Genomic DNA, 12,513 nt, shown 5'->3' with positions numbered 1-12,513 from the left:
TCATGACATGTTATAACCCAGGATGGCTTGGAACTCTCTGTCCTGATGCTTCTGTCTCTCATATGCTAAAATTTGAAACATGTGTCCCCATACTAGGATAAAACATAGTTTTAAAGCACTAGTGTGTGTATTAATATCAGTTAAAGTAAACTTCAGAGAAGAGAAAACCAAAAGAGAGAAAAAGAACATTATATAATATTCATGATGTAATAAATAATTAGTGACAGAGAAAGATGAAAGGTTAGAGGTCTAAAAAAGGCATGAAAGAGATGGGTATGACTTTGCGAAGGGCTAAAATGAGTTTTATTTCAATGTGGTCTTGATTACAGAAAGCTACACATGTAAAAATGTGTACAAGCACAACGGCAATTGCTTACAAAGATGGGAAATCTAAGTAAGATGCAAACTTTTGATTTATATAGTTGTGCAACGTAACACTGAAAGAGGCTAGTTTAAGTATGAACAGGTCCTTTTTTCATTTTTTGTAACTTCCTGTAGTTCTTCCTTTTAAAAAGGCACATACGGTATATATTTTACGTATGCTTCTGCTTATCAAGAATCTAAAACTTTTCAATTTTCTCACCACTTACTACCCTAGTCCAACCATTTTTTCTCAGCTGGATTACTCACTGTCCTAATTGATCTTATTTCTTCTCTTACCCCTCTCCACATAGTAATTAGAATATTCCTTTTACATATAAATCAAATCAAGTCACTCTTCTTTCAAATTTCCAATGTTATCCCAAACTACTATTTTTCCATACATGATTTAACCTCTGAATACATATTTACCTTCTTTTCTCCACTGTATCCCTCACTCTCAGCTTTCTATATACATTGGTTTCCTTGCCATTCATTGACCTGCCAATCAGGTTCCTGCCTCAGGCTTTAGCTTAATCTCTCTGCGTGAAATCCTTTTCCTCTACAAATTCATATGTCCTGATCCCTTGATTCATCCAGATCTCTGTTCAGCCTCACTTCATCAGTAATATTGTACAGCTGTGCAATGTGACACTGAAAGAAGCTAGTTGAAGCTTGAACGGGGCCCCTCTACATTTTGCAGTATATACTTATATATATATATATATATGTTCACTTGCCTCATCAGTATCTATATGTACAACACCATCACATTGTATCTCTAGCCTCATGGCCATTACCATTGATTATTATTACATATCATTTGTCTATCCATTGCCTATATCATCCTCTAGAATGCAAAGTGCAAGAGTGTTGGTACTTTGCTCTGTTCACCTGTATGCATGGTTCCCTAAAATAGGGTTAGCTATGTAACATTCATTAAACAAATATTGAATGAATTAATAGATTAAGAACAGAAAAAGTGTTAAAATGTAAATTGCCCAACAGCCAAGATATGATAATCACATCACTGTTTACTTAAAGGTAAAAAACATATTATATACTCCAAGTATTTGTCTGCTCTTCAGAATCATCTTTTTGTTTTTAAATTTTATTTTTATTTTATGTGTATGAGTGTTTTCCCTGCATGTATGTAAGTACACCTGTGATATGCAATGTTGGCAGAGGCCAGAAGAAGGTATTGGATCCCCTAGAACTAGAGTTTCAGATGGTTGTTAGCCATGATATGCATGCTTGGAACAGAACCCTTGTCCTCTGCAAGAGCAACCAGTCCTCTTAATCACTGAACCATATCTCGAACCCCCATCATTTGATTTGTGTGTATCTTTCAAAACTTAAATCTTGAAAAAAAGGATATTCCTGGATTTCTGATATTTCTACCAAATTGTAATGACACGGGAGAACATTTTCTATTTTCTTCTATATTAATTTTTCTTAGACAAAATCAAATATGTCTGTGCACTTTATGAATCTTACTTTAAATGTGTTAGCATTTTATCAGATATTGAACTTATTCAGGATGTTAGTATCTAGGAAAGACTAGAACTACAAGGTTCAGCACCTACTCACAGCTGCTTCCTTGGATAAGCCTTATTTGGGGGGCTCTATGAATAAAATTAAGCATATAATAAATATGACATAGTTCTTCTATTTTCTGGAAATAAGTACATATGTACTTAGATACAATGTGATCTGTGTACCACAGTTTGTGATACATGATATTAGACACTATTTAAGAATCTCTTCAGCCTCCAACCTCCCCCTTTCTGTAAATTGTATGTATCCTCACATGTTTGGGACCTAATATCTGTAGTGTGTGTGTGTGTGTGTGTGTGTGTGTGTGTGTGTGTGTGTGTGTGTGTGTGTGTGTGTTTATACCATGATCCAACTCCTCAACAATAGACAATCAGATCCTGGATGGATACGAGATCCAAACTAGGTCAGTCAGTGCTGGGAATCAGGATTCAGAGTCTCTTCTGATTGCCTGAATTTAGACCACGTAAATTTGTCAGCTCTTGAGTAAACCATGCTTGGGTAAGTGCTGAGAAATGAGAATAATGAAGTGGATAGGTTGAAAGAAATATAGAGACTCTATAGAGCCAATGATGGAGCAGGACAGAATGATGCTTCCTTACCTATTGACTACTTTTCATTTTACCTCAAATTCCTCATTTGCCTAGGCTACACTGTCTTCCCTTGGCTTCCATGAGACTCTCTAATGTTCTTAATATGCATACATATATAAACATATCATTTTGCTTTAAGTTGGTTTAAATATATCTTTATTATTTGTTATCAAAAATGATTTATTCTTTTGATAAGGTGTGTGCCAATTTTACCTCTTTAATTAAGACACAATTGGGTCAGTGGTCAACAAATTATGCACAAATTAAAGCTTTGACATTTTATATAAAGCACCTTTGATATACCTACATTATCAACGTGGATTAATCCTTAATTAGAAAACCAATTATCAAGATAATATATTTCGTATTCTTTAGTTGACTGAGTCCCCAGTACAAAATTATCTTCCAAAGTCAAATGACTTTAACTTTTTCTAAGCTTCTGCACCCCTCTGTTAATAAGGACTGCTAAGAATTAAATAGATTTCTTACACTACATTGGATTTTTAGCTCCATAAAATGTATTCAGTCTCTGTCTCTTATCCATAAATCAACACACAGCAAAGTTTTATCACACAAGTCAAAGGAATGACAAAGCAGGTGGGAAATAAGGAAAATGTTAATTATTTCTAAAAATCCAAAGAACTAAATTTCTATTCCAATTGATCCAATAACCTGTGTTTTTGCTTCCCTGTTGTTCTTCAAAGCCTAAGATCTGTAAATTAAGAATGATGAGTTGCACAAGTAGGAGTAAATTGTCATTATTATAGAAGGTAAAAAATAAAGAACTAGCTTTTATGCCCCCTTGAAGTGTATCAATAGTAACTAGCAAGCCTCTGGCAACTATTATTAGATGTAGCTTGCTGTTTCTGCTATGGTTAACTTGTCAAAGCTAACTAGAGTAAAAGTCCCCTTTTCTTGTCATTAGAAATGTTGGGTTTTAGATCTTATTACATCATAATACAAGTAGAAGAAATCAGCATTGCTGTATATACACTGACTGTATTTATTTTTGAGTTAGAGTTCTACTCTGTAGCACAGGGTAGCCTGGAACTCACTATGTAGATCAGGCTTCTTTTGAGCTCATAGCAATCTTCCTGCAGCACGTTTCCCAGTGCAGAGATTAGAGGTATGCATCACCACACTTGGCTCATTCTATTTGACTTCAGAACTTACAAACAAAATCCTAGAGTTTTATTACTTTCAGATCTTTGGCAGTGGCATTAGTGTATTAAGATTATGAGGTATAATATTTAATAAACATTTTGCTTTCTCCTTCTGATGAATCAATAAAAATTTAGAAGTGTATGAATTTACATTCAAGTAATATTTCCACTGCATGGAGCTGGAGAGATGGCTCAGTGGTTAAGAGTGCAATGGTCCTAACTGCAGTTCCAGGGAATCAATGCCCTTTTCTGGCCTCTGAGGGCACTGTACTCACATGGTGCACTTATACACATGCAGACAACACTCATAAACATGAAATAAAAATAATGAAATAAAAATTAAAATATATGAAAGAAGTCTACCATTAATACTGACATAAATTTACTTTTACTACAGAATGATCAGCCCTAATATAAAAGTTCAAAATCTGAACTTACAAATTTTTTACCATTCTTATGCATTTCAGATTTCTGACTTTCTTTTTATTAGAGATGATCAATCAAAAAATCTATGCAAATATTCCAATTTCTGAAAAACTAAAACCTGAAACAATTCTGCATCCAAGCATTTCTAAAAAGGACAATGAACTTGTATTAGCTAATGCTTTAATCTTTTTCACAGTCCAATGCATTTAATATACTAATTAGTGACAGAATACTTAAATGTTTGTAAATACATAAAACCTACATGCCCCTCCTTTACTACTTCTTAGCACTTACTTGAATTCACTATCTCTACTAGGATACCAGTAAAGAAGCTCCAGTAGTTTCTAATCTCTGGTGGGATGATGGCTCCTTTTCGTACACAGTAGAATCCATAACTAGCATAGGGTTGGCAATCCACAGGAAAAAAATTATGACTTGTATACCTATCCAAGCTATAACAAATTCTTCATTACTGGGACATGACTTAATGAAATTTTCTGTGTTACAATTTGGAACCAATTGATTTAGAATTTGCCATAATTCGGAAAGATACTGAGATTAAATTCAATGTTAGGATAATTTTTTCATAAGAATGTGTTAAATAAATCAATATATAAGATAGTAGAAAATATATCTGAGGGGCAAGAGAAATGGGAAGTTAAGAGCACTGGCTGATCTTTCAGAGGACCTGGGTTCAGTTCCCAGCACCCACATGGCAGCTAACAACCATCCTTAACTCCAGTTCCAGGGCTCTGATGCACTCTTCTGACCTCCACCAGCATTGTACAACATAGGTGCACTTACATACATGCAGGCAGAATACTCATAAAATTAGGAGAGAAAGAAATGAAAGAAGGATACAAAAGAAAGAAAGAAAGAAAGAAAGAGAAAGGAAGAAAGGATATCTGAATTACTTAAAGCTACCTTTATGTGCTTTAGAAATATATCTTCACATAGTATCCATTAATACATAAAATATGTCATTCTCATCTATTTATTAAGATATAATCCCTAAAGGTTAATCTATTTTGATTGCAATAATTATAAGTAAGAAATAAAAATATTAGTTTATAAAAATTCAAAACCTTTTCATTTTGGACTTATTCTTCCCCAAATTACTGCAAATTAAGAAAAACTGAATTATAAAATATAATGCCCATTTTTCTCATACCTCTATTTTTCTGTTTCTATGGAAACACTGGCAACTATAACAAAATTGTTTAAAATTAAGTAACTTGTCAATAATCCAGAGACAATCTAACAATAGCCTTGAAAGTATACAGGGAGAGAAAATCAGTATATGTGTGCACATAGAGAGATTAAATCAGCAATAATCATAAAAGGTATCAGTATATGATACATGCCCAGTCTGCAAAGGATAAAGAACAGCTAATAAGGAATGAGACAACACTGGTGTAATGGCATGTGCCTGTAAACTTAGCACTCGAAAAGTAGAGTGAGGAGGATCAGGAGTTCAAGGTTATCCTCATAACCTAGTTTACATGAGATCCTCTTTCAAGCAAAACACAAACAGAAGAATTAATGACACTAACATAGATATGGCCTGTGGAATTAAGAATTCTATGTTACAATTCATATGTCAAGTAGTTTCAGTACAAGAAAGAGGATGAAAGAGGGGATTTAAGTGGAGAGAGGGATGAAAGGGTATAGCCAAGGGAGCGGGAGAGATAAGGCTAAAAGTCATATAGGCTTCCTAAAATTATGGACTTTTTAAAAAAGTAGTTCCAGGTATGTGGCAAGAAATGCCAGAGAATAGAGAAGAATTCTCTGACTTCATCTGTTGAATAAGACAGAATGGAAAAATAGAACTGATTATTCTTTTAATTCTAAAATGGAAGAGCGCATAAGTATAACCATATGAATTATCCATTGTACATAGAAATAATGAACTTTGAAAATTGATGTGGATCAAAGAATCTCTACTTTATTCCAGAAGTGTCAAACTTCTAACTTCCTTCAACAACGAAAATAAATTGTTGTTAAAATAAAAACTAGTGATTCAAAAGTTCCCTGACACAGTATTTTAGAAACAATCACACACAGCTAATTGCTCCTGTATGCTACTTTCAGACAAATCACTTGGTTTCAAATGGAGGTTATGTGAGATGTACCCAGCTTTTCAGACTATCACAGCATAACTCTTCTGAATAAATAATATATATATGTATACGTACATGTGTGTATCTTTTATAAAACTTGTTTACATCAGAAATCACACTGAATACAAATACCTAGCATATCATCATGTGACCCACTGTCACTCTTGACTTGGCTGCTACTTTCCAATCTGAATGAGCCTGTATTTCAGTTTTTTGAATGAGAAGCCAAGAATCTGGAAACACCCAACCCAGGGCCCTCATTATTAGTAATAATGGTGTTATATTTATTAAGCCTAGAAACTATTAACTGCAGGGAATTGTTGTTTATCAGTAATGTCTTTAATTAAATACGACCTCCATGGACAATAAAAGATACCAAATGAAATGTCCAATATGGTACAGAGGTGGCAAAGTTTGAGGTTTGGGTATATTGCTTCTTGGATTAAATGTGTGAATTATTTGTATTTGTAGTTCTAAAAATGTGACTTTCTGTTGGGAAATACATAACACTTGGTAAGATACAAGTGCTTCTCAATTTATTATGTGGTTATAGCTCAATAACACCATCAAAAGTCTAAAACATAATGAATAAAAACTGAATTTAATGCACATAACCTACTGAACATCATAGTTTAGTGACACAGTACATTATAGAGTATTGATTTATTTCTCATGATCATATGGCTTACTGGTACAGCTTGCTGTAAGTGTCCAGTATTCCTAGCAAATACTGAACCACAACACATACCAGTAACCTGAGAATAGATCAAAATATAAAATTGAAAGTATAGTTTTGCTGAATTCATAGTGCATTTATACAACTGTAGTTAAAAAAAAAGGCTAACAGAAATTATACCAGATCAGGGACCACCTCTAATTGCAGCATGTTTTGTTATTCTTTTATCCAAAAGCATTGATTTACAATGGCTGACTAGAACCCAGAGACTGTTAACATGTAATCAACTTTTAACACAGAAAAAATTATAAACACACTAAGATAAGTTTTGCAAAGGTTTTGTAATAATAGATTAAACATTTGCTAGTTTCTAATTGTTACCATTCACATTAACATATTAGAACTTGGTTAAGTATTGATTTGAAGACTCTAATATAGCCCTTCCCTTTATTGTAAATGGCAGTCTGTAATAAACTAAATTATATAATTAATGAATAAAAATTCATGTTGCTCATAGAATTTATTGAGAAATAGTATTTGGAGAATATTAATAACTTAAAGTTGTATTTATTAGACCAGTTTTATATGAAACACTTCAATTATAGGTCTCTTAATATATAGTAAAAAAAAGTCCATTTACAAAATATGAACGTAATTATCTGTGTCTACTTTAAATACATTTTCACATGCCCCCCCAAAATGATGAGTATTTCAAAACTGAATTCTATAACACGTACATTATAAATTATTTGTATTTAACTTATTAAATTACAAAGGATGTTAACTGCTATGGACAGTCCCCTTCTCCTTTAGTTTATTTAATAGCACTATGCACAAAGATTAGAAATTCAAGACCCTTAGCTCATGAGTGCTAAACTCCTCTCCCTTCCAAACAAGCCTACACATTCAAAAGCAAGTATGACTGTTTTTGAAAGCCTTCTCAGACAATCTTGAGCCTCCATTGATTGCCCTTTATTCTTAATTCTTTAAGCCCTTATTCTGTACTTCTCTATATTCCAGTTGTTGATCGTGATGTATCACATATGTATCCCAATTTAAACTCCTGAGACATGTTTACTCCTGGGTCCTGTTTCTATTGGCTCTTTTTATTTTTATTTTAGTTACTGGTTACTGGGAATTGGACCCAGGAACTTGTGCATCTAGTGCATGTTAAATAAGTGCTCTGCCTGTGGTGAGTTATAGTACCAGCCCCTGGGTCCTGTTTCTGTTGTACTCTCTACAGTTCCCATAACTGCAGTGGGCACTGAGTAGAATCTAGAGAAGGAAAAAGCTTGTTAAAGGTCTCAGAAAAAAGGAAAAGAAAGAGAAAAAGAAAAACAATCTCCATTTGTTGATCAAGTTCCTTAAGAGCACTTGCAAAGCAAAGTATCATCTTCTCATATGATCATGACAATTTGTGTGAATATGGCTCTACCTGGCCATACTCATTATTAAAATAATTTTAGATACAATATTATTTCAAACAATTTAGACTTGAATTCCTCAAGAACTTTCCAAACAGAACCATCTCTAAGTTTCAAATCTCTAGTTATCTAGAAGCATGTTAGTTTGTCAGTGCACAAAACAAACAATACACACTGAGATCCAAGACTGTTGTTCAATGGTACCAGTGTCATAGTGTACTGTAAACCCAAGAGCATCTCAAACAAACAAGCAATCAAGACAAAGAATTTTACCCCAAAATATCAGTGAGTTGGCAGTGTTAACAGATTCGCTAAAGTTATCTAATCACAAATGCATCAATATCCATTTAAAAATTCTTTAGCTTCAAAGGGCTATCAAGAACTAAATTTCGCTTTCCCAGTATTGTGCTTCTTTTCCACCACTTCTTTTTAGATGAAAGACCTGACATGGCTTAAAAACTGTCAGGATGGACGTGTCTTAATAAAATAAAGAACCCATCACTTCTTAGCCCCTAGAAGGCACTTCACAATAAAAATTACACATCCATTTAAATTGAATTCATTTTTGAAAGGGGACAGTTGGGAATTGTAAATTTTCTGAAATATTTCCTTTTAAAGAAACAATATATAAAAGCTCAATTAAAATACTTAAAAAAACAAATAATGATGGCAATAGCGCAAAAAAGAATCTCACTTTTCAAAATAATAGTTTATTGTCAAAAAACCTCATAATTCCAGATCCTTATCTAATAGTATCCAAATTCTCATATCAGGTGCCTCATGCTAATTGGGGTGGTGGTGGTGGTGACTAGTTTCAACTATAGGCTACTTCAAGAAGAACAAATGCATCCTAAATATCCTTACTTCTTAAATTTCATCAAATTTTTAAACAGAAAAGTGTGTCATTCTGATTGAAAATACTTTGTAAAATATCTTTCCTCTATCGCCAATCATCTGCTTTCTCTACTTCCAAGTTTGATGGCACTTTGGATGTCAACTATAGTGTGTGTTATTAGTTTGTTTTATTATTATTATTCACACCATTATTATTACTGCTATTCGAGATAACTATCATCTCATTTTTTTGCATGTTAAGAGTCAGAAGCTAGGCATAAAGCTTTCAGAAGTCGTTTGAATATGAGTATAAAGAATACTGAAAAGTAAGGCACTACTCCAGCTATCTTGAGTCATGAAGCAACATGAATTAAATGGGCTTCTGAAAAGCCTGAGGGTCCTGAGACCTACAGTCGGAGCCACAATTAGTGCAAAGAGAAAGGAGCGAGCAGGACACTACAAGAATCTATCCCCAGATCAGGGACTGGCCAAGGGGCATGGCTGTACTTGGAATTATCAGCATCTAAAAAGCAAACCCAGGCCTTAATCACCGACGCCACGTTTCTGGACGTCAGATCACAAAGTGGTGGCTCGGAGAAGGAAACTATCTCGAAGGCATTAACCTCCGGCAGATGTAGGAAGGACGTCAGAAGCTTCTGAAGGAGAAAGCAACGCTTTGCTGTCCTTCTGGGGCCCCGAGACCAGAAAACATCTCCAGCACCAGGCGAGTGCGGTGCCACTACTCACCCCTACTCTCCTAAGGTTCTGCTGTCGCCCCGCACCTTGCAACCCCTGCAGCGGTGAAAACTTTTCCCCTCCCCCGCCGCCGAGGATGGGATCCGCGGGCGCGAGGAGGCGGTCGGCGTTGCAGCTGTTGGAGCAGGGCCAGAGAGGAGCTGCGTGCTGGGGAAGCAGTCTGGTGCCTTGTGCCCCAGGCGCGGCCAACTTCACCACCATCGAACTGGAGAGCCAAGAGGAAGCAAAGGCGGCAGGCCTTCTCACAGCAGTCCGAACTCTCCCGAGGTACTAGGCCCTGGCCTCTGGTAGGACCGTTGCCCCTGGTCCCTTCAACAAGGCGACACCCAGGTTTGATTCCAGTCCCTTGGCCCCCGCGACTACAGAACAGTGGCGGCTCCCTCTTGGGGCCGCGGTCGCAGCTGCATCCTCATGCTCCTCCTCCTCTGGCGCCACAGCCTACACACTCAGCCCCGGCGCAGTTACCACTAGGGCGCCTGGACCGCCGTTTCTTAGCAACCGCGCGCATGCGCCCCACCCTCGCTGGGGACTACTGGCGCTGCAGAAGGAGCTCAGACCAACTGGTTCGCGACCTAGAAAAAAAAAATGTGCAAAACCCCACTTCCTAGGCAGTAGGTGAAGCAATGTCAATATAAGACAATGGTGAGGAGGGGTCCGGGATGCTCTGAAATTCGAGAGGCCTTGAGACTTGGGATAAGAGTGACTCCCAGTCACTGAACAGGTATCTGGGCTATGGAGAATGCCTTTACACAGTTTCCCTGCAATCTTTTCTCATATTTCTATCAGTGATCTTTGTAAAACTCTCATCTCTCGCTTGCCTCTGGTTAAGAGAACTGGCTGTTGGAATCAGACCCAATTTTGTATTTCTACCCTACCATTGGTTAGTTCTTTTCCTTGAGCTAGGATAATTAACCTCTGAATCTGTTTCTTTTATCTGTAAAATGAGAATTAGGGTACACATAGAATAATTATAAGGATAAAAAAAGAGAGTAAAGTGCTTAAAATACATAACCTACTGTATCACAAAGTACTTAGTAAAGAGGAGCTAATTTAAAAATGGTTCATCATTGCACATATTGAGGAGGAAGTACACACTCTCTAGCTTAACATTCTAGTTTAGCAAAGTCCTCTAAATGAAGTCTGATTTCATTCTAACACCAGCCCTTAGTCACAGAGCCATAGTTTGCAGTTTCTGAGATACATACAAATCTATAAAATGCCTACGTATATTTCTTCAGGGTTCGTCTGGGCAAGAATTGTATATGAACCCTGTAGTTAATGAATATTCAGTGATCTTTCCAAAACCACACATGTTAATATTAAATTACTGATTCTAATAATTGACATGTAATCAGTGACTATATACAAACATTTTTGTATCGTTTTCTGATGGCTTACTGACCTTATTAGTGCTTAAAGTTTCTGTGATTTGTAATTATAAAACTAAAACATGTAATCAGTTTTGAATATAATCAATGCATAAACATATTTGCAAAATATGCCCTGCTGAATGTTAACGTAATACAAGATTTAAGCACTTTAAGAAGTGTAGAAGATTGCTATACCATGTAGTAAGAACTCTACAAAGTCCTAGATGTGCTAATGAAACCTAACTGGAGTGCTCAAATGGACTCAGATTTGAAGTTGAATTTTATGATAAACAGATAACCAGGAAATATTAAAGAGAAAGAACAATTCAAAAGTTGAAAAAGACTAAATCATTCTAGCAATAGATAAGTTCCAAATAAAAATAATCAACAAGCTGTACTCAATGGAGAAGAGCAATAATAGGGAATATGTATCTATGCAATTGTCAATGTGACAATGAACTTGAAAATAATTCTTACACTGATGACTTTCTATATGGTATAAACATACCATTCAGCTTCAAAGTAAGATATTTTCCTAGTGTTCAGCCTTTTCCAAAGATTATCAATAATCTTGTGATGGTTTGAATGATAATGTCCCCCATAGGGTCCAAGTATTTGGACATTCTGTCCCCAAGTGGTGGCACTGTTTTGGGAGGTTTTAGAAGGTGTGGCTATCCTGGAGGAAGCACATCACTGGGGGTGGGCTTAGAGAGTTCTTAAGCCTTGCCAGGTTGCCAGTCACGCTCTTGCTTCCTGTGCCTGTGTGATGATGCGAAAGCTTAGCTTCTGCTGTGCCTGGTCCAGCCACCTCTAGCCACTATGCCTCCCTGCCATGATGGACTGTAATTCCCCTGGAACAGTAAGCTCAAATAAACTCTTCCTTCTATAAGTTGCTCAGGTCAGTGTTTCTATCACAGCAACAGAAAAGTAATTAATATAGTAATTGGTACCAGAGAGTGGGCTGTTGGCTGGATTCAGGCACTTTTAGGCAGTCTGGAAAGTTCTGGGCCCCTACTAAAGGGCATCAGTAAGGGGAGCTGCAGACGGTCCTAATATAGGGGGATGGGCATGGCATGATTTGGAGCACTCACTTCCATGTGGACCTAAGGCGGTAGTCCAGAGATTTGGGGTGCTAAGAGAAAAAGCGGGCATGTATCCAAGGCTAGAAGAACAGGATGTGGGCTCAGGGAAATTGAAGTTGCTCAGGTTATAGGGGAGTCAAGGCACAGTGGGCAGG

The 12,513-nt window shown here is 36.3% G+C and overlaps 1 protein-coding gene across 2 annotated transcripts in view; it reads right to left on the bottom strand.

Moving 5' to 3' along the window:
- Zc3h12b (zinc finger CCCH-type containing 12B) overlaps positions 1–10,274 on the bottom strand; it is a 395,620-nt gene extending 385,346 nt beyond the window's left edge. For both annotated transcript variants that reach the window (XM_008844356.3, XM_008844357.3), the window contains exon 1: positions 9,898–10,274. The gene's annotated coding sequence lies outside the window, so the exon portion shown is untranslated. The remainder of the gene's footprint in view (positions 1–9,897) is intronic.
- Positions 10,275–12,513: the final 2,239 nt, after the last annotated feature.

Source organism: Nannospalax galili, unplaced genomic scaffold (assembly GCF_000622305.1).
Source record: "Nannospalax galili isolate Female #2095 unplaced genomic scaffold, S.galili_v1.0 scaffold280, whole genome shotgun sequence".
Lineage (NCBI taxonomy): Eukaryota > Metazoa > Chordata > Mammalia > Rodentia > Spalacidae > Nannospalax > Nannospalax galili.
This window is presented reverse-complemented; position numbering and strand designations above follow the sequence as displayed.